This window comes from Phalaenopsis equestris, unplaced genomic scaffold (assembly GCF_001263595.1).
Source record: "Phalaenopsis equestris unplaced genomic scaffold, ASM126359v1 Scaffold000434, whole genome shotgun sequence".
NCBI lineage: Eukaryota > Viridiplantae > Streptophyta > Magnoliopsida > Asparagales > Orchidaceae > Phalaenopsis > Phalaenopsis equestris.
Genome location: NW_018164875.1, coordinates 37528 through 42858, shown reverse-complemented (window position 1 = coordinate 42858; position 5331 = coordinate 37528). Strand labels below are relative to the sequence as shown.

Here is a 5331-nt window from a genome sequence, read left to right as displayed (position 1 = left end):
TAATCTTTTTTTAACTTTTTGGCATCATGTTTGCACGGATATTTCAAACTCTCCCATCACATGGAAACACTCTTTTCCAATTTGATGATTGCTAGCTCCACCCATCTATCAAGTGGAACATTCTTTTATTCAAACGTGCATTCCACTGTTTAAAGCTACTCAATGAACTCGTTTGGAACCATACAACTATCCCTTGGTTAAAACTCTGCAGTATAAAACACTTGAGATATCTTGGACACGCATCAGCGCTTTTTAAGAAAATCCCAATGAGGTTTATGCCTCATTTTCTTGACATACTTTGCATCAAAAAAAGCCTTAAATTTTTTAGGCTATCTGTATTTTTTTTAAAACAAATCTAAAAATAATATCAATATATCACATTTATTAACCTTCACACCTCGCACACTAACAACAATAAATAAAAAATATATATATCCAAAAAAATTTATATAGTTGAAATTTTTGTTATCAAAATAATTATTATTTTAATTAATTTTTTATTGATGAATATTCATTAAAAAATAAAAATAATTGGGATTAAAAATAATAAGGAATAAGAGAATATACATGATATTAAGGATAAGGTGTGAGATGAACAATTTATTATACTGATTATTCTAATAATTTTTAATTAGGTGATGAGAATAATAAGAATTTTAAAATTAAAAATTCAAATGTTGATGAATTGTTATATTCTTGCTTAAGTTGGGGGTAAATATTAGTGAAAGAGAGATCAATATTGAAGTTATTTTGATTGATATGTTTTGATGTTTTAATATTCCATTTTAATATCTTAGCTTACTTCGATAGTTTTATATATGTATAACTCCTTACTTTATAATTTGATGTTAGGACAATAACATATTACTTCTAATTTTAAGCAATTTATTCCTTTTTACTTAGTTAGAATATTAATATATTATTTGTTAATAAATTAGAATGTTAATATATTATTTCTTCACACTTTGTAATTTTACATAATATTTATTAATTTATTTAATTTTTTAAATTTGAGGCTTACCCCTCAAAATGCCTTGAGACTTACGTCTCGCCTCGTGAACAAAAACGCCTCAATGTCAATTGCACAATTTTAAACATTAAAACTGTTATTAATTTATTTAATTTTTTAAATTTGAGGCTTACGCCTCAAAATGCCTTGAGACTTACGTCTCGCCTCGCGAATGAAAACGCCTCAATGTCAATTGCACAATTTTAAACGTTAAAACTGCACTGTCAAAATTTGAAAAATTAACATTCACTCTACAATCATTATCTCTCATCCCATATTCAATATCGAACCAATTATTGGCTCTTCAACACTTAAGACTTCTTGGTGCAAAGAATTTTCATCATTTATTCCATCTAGGTGGTCGCCATTGTCATTATGTGTGACTTTCCCATATTATTTCGTTTCAAAATTAGTGAGCACCCACTATAATTGGAAAATTTCCTGCTACATATCCTCTATGGTAAGCTCCAGAGCACCTCATTGAGCTCTTCTCCTTGATAACATTGTGACTTGCCCTTCTCTTTATCGTCTCACTAGGTGAGCTATGGAAACAAGATTGGTCGAGGGTTAAGGTTTAGCTAATAGAAGCATAGACGGATTTTTGTATGGAGGCAAGAAGATATATTTTGAAGGTTTAGGTTTAGGGTTAGGGTTAGAGTTAGGGTTAGAAATTAAAATTAAAATTTGGCTCTAATACCAAATGACACAGATTTATGGTTGTTGGATGGATTGGGATGATTAGAAGATTGGTTAGGGGAGTTGTAGGATGAGAAACAGACGAGAAGACAAGGATGGTGGTTGAGAAGAAAATGAAGAACTGTGATTGGACACCAAATTGCACGGCGTAATACCAGTTCAATAACAAGTCGGTCAGTGTAGAAGGTTGGCAGACGTCTAAGAGAGTACACGACCTCGATCCAATCAAGCTACAAACACACCACCTAATATTTAAGGATAAAGCACTTTGGCAATAATAAACTAGAGAAAAACAACCTCTAGTTCATGAACCAACAGCCATAATATGTCCAAACCTGAAATAACATATAAATAGTGCACAAACAGAAAATAACCTAACTATACTTCAAATAATAAAAAAATGCCTACATGCCTAGCGGCAACAAACGTATGGGAAAGTCCTGCTAAAGGCCTCCACGATACGGAATCCGATCCAGATTCTCATCCTGCATACGCCAGAGGATTGCAGAGGTTTGCACTATTTTAGCATGTCACGTTGCCCTATGCCTCCTTAAATAGGGAAATCACAATCAAAGATGAGTGGTAAATCATTAGCAAACAGCAAAAAATAAGGGAGATTGTATGATTTGAAGTCCATGAGTCTACCTTTTAAATGTTAGTTGTCCTATTAAGAACCACAATTGCAACTTTCAAACAATTCCATAAGAATTGGGCAATTTCAACAACAAAAATGATTGTCATGATAAACATTGATTCACTTTAATTGCATATGCATGTTGTATTAGTTCGATTCAATAGCTCAAAGAACAACCAGTTGTGATTCAAAGGTACTAAACTTGACCAATAATTGCTCATACATAAGGCCATGGGCTCCAAAACTTTGTGCTCCTGCCTCTAATGAGAGAATCTTTTTGTGCAATTTCCAGACAAATTTTCATAAAGCTAATTAGATTTGCAGATAAGACAATACACACAAATATCACTCTCATTTCACTGAGACTTTAAGATCTGGTTAAAGGCTTTCTATAGACGCAAATCTCTATTGTTAATTAACTCACCAAACAATGATGGAGAACTTTCGATTAAGGCTAGTTGTTGAAACATTAATTGTTTAACGTATAATATACAATAGTTGATTTTAAAATAAGAAATTTATTGATGTAAGCATAAAAGCGGATGGCCCAATCAAGATTCCATGATTTCGTCGTTTCAAATTGTCATGAACACTGGTCTACTTAGTAAGAGGAGATAATCAACCCAACTTGATTGCAGAGTCTTTATCAGCAAACATAAATTACATCATCTAAGGAGACATTGTAGATGGCGGATGTTTGTTTGAGAGAGCAAAATTAAATTGACCTTAGATAACAAGAGGGTTTTGTACCTATGAAATAAGCTCCATAATTCACCACTCAGGGGATTTAGGCCATTGTGAAACACATGGTCTACATCCATTTTATTCTAGTGGGAGGCTGGTTCAGTCAAATAGATATAATCATTGATATTCAAATTTTCTTATCTAAATATCTAGGACCATAAACAAAGTTCAACCAAATAGGCAGGATTATAGAAACTAACTGATATCTTAAATAATATATCACTTAGCGGTAAGAAGAAAACGAGGAGGAAAGGCAACGTGAGATGGCAAACCAGCAGGAAGCGACGATGAGTATTGACAGAAAATGGAGGGTGGTCAGGCAGCGTAACTGCCGGCACGAGGGGGCGTGACGGAGGGCCCTCTCTTCTTTAATTATCCCAACTTCCCTGATTCCCTCTCATAGGTGCAGATAGTGTGGCAGTGTGCAGAATGAAAGCGGCTGATGCCTTCTTTTCTCGCTCGATCTCTCTCCTGCGGGCGGCGGTGGCGAGAACCTCCAGCGAGAGGCGATTAGGGTCAGGGGATCACCGACGCGCCACTCGGCAACGAGAGGTTAAAGGTACGGAAGCTTAGAATGATATTAACCAAAGCCTGAAGTTTACATAGAATTTAGGCGGGGTTTGTTGTAATTAATAAATAATAATAACACGAAAATGTTATAATTTAATAACGTTTAATATAAGATTATTAATGATATTAATTGTTAATATTATAATTTATAAAATCAATTTAAAATAAAGAAAAATAAATTGAATAAATATATAACTTAAAATAATTTATTATTTTGTGTTTGATTTTTTAATTATAAATATATGAGATTATGAGTTTGAAGATTTTTTTAATTCTTCCCCAAATTTTTCATAAAATTTTCCTTTTCTTTTTTGACAAGAATTTTGGAGTGTTCGGCAAAAATATCTACTCCATAATACAAAAAAGAGGAACTAAGACTTAAGTTATTATGAGGGTACATGTAGTTTACACTTAGGTTATACTCCTTGTAAAACATACATGTACCCTTAAAATAACCTAATATGTACGCAACTCTGCGTACGTCTTAAGTACTCAAATATTTCTCCTAAAATTGTAGATGATGTGTTTATCAAATATTCACTTCATAGTCCAACTTTTTTTATTTCGAATTAATAGCTCAGTTATTAATGAAATTTATAATAATATAGTCACAAAATAAAGAAGTATTATATTTCTTAAAGATATATTTCTCATGAAAAATAAAATTACAAAATCAATTTATAAAAAGAATCATCAATAGAAAAATTTATAATAAATAAAGACAATATTATTGATCAAAGTAATGAAAATGTTAGAAAAATTAAAAGAACAGGAAAAGAAAAAAATTCTCGGTGATCATTTTATTATCTTTTAACTGAACTATTTATTTTAGAAAATGATCATATTATGTTTGATAAAGCTATGAATTATATAGATGCTTCTTTATGGGAAGAGATTGCTAATAATGAAATAGATTTCATATTAAAAAATAACACCTTGGTACTTTGTGATTTACCTCATAGAGGTTAAAATATTGGGTGTAAAAAGATTTTTAAAAAGAAATTAAAATCAAATGAATCTATAGCTATATATAAAGCAATATGAGTAGTTGAAGTATATACAAAAAATATGATATTGATTCTTTTCAAGTTTATTGTCATGTTGCAAGAATTTTTATAATTCATTTCTTTCTAACTCTATCTTTAGCATATAATATATGTTATTATTGATAAAATAGAAAAAAAAATTGTATTTTTAAGTGGTAATTTAGATGAAAAAAAAAGTATCCAAATCAAACTCAAAATATTATAGAAGAAGGTCAAGAAAAAAAAGTTAAAATTATATAAAAAAAAATATTTATAGAGATTAAGGGTCCGTTTAGGGCAGCTTATGCGTTTCAGGATAAGTTGTTTAACTCAAAATATTATAGAAGAAGGTCAAGAAAAAAAGTTAAAATTATATAAAAAAAAAGTCTTTATAGAGATTAAGGGTCCGTTTGGGGCAGCTTATGCGTTTCAGGATAAGCTGTTTATCCTGAAACGCAGCCCGCGGGCCGGCCGCGAGGGTCTAGTCGCGGCCTGCGTTTAGTGTAAAAACCCAAGCGCAGTTTCAAAGTCAAAATATTTTCAAATAACTACTTATCTTATGCATTTATCATACTATTCTTGACTTAAAATTGCTTGTATTATAGAAAAATTGAATATACATAGTCATAACCCAAGTGAAACTTATTGGAAAG

At 31.1% G+C, this 5331-nt stretch overlaps 1 protein-coding gene across 1 annotated transcript in view; it reads right to left on the bottom strand.

The window, feature by feature from the left end:
- The window catches only part of LOC110027647 (ATP-dependent DNA helicase Q-like SIM), a 131867-nt gene extending 128211 nt beyond the window's left edge, over positions 1 to 3656 (bottom strand). The window contains exon 1 of the mRNA XM_020729160.1: positions 3356 to 3656. The gene's annotated coding sequence lies outside the window, so the exon portion shown is untranslated. The remainder of the gene's footprint in view (positions 1 to 3355) is intronic.
- Between the last annotated feature and the right edge of the window lie 1675 nt (positions 3657 to 5331).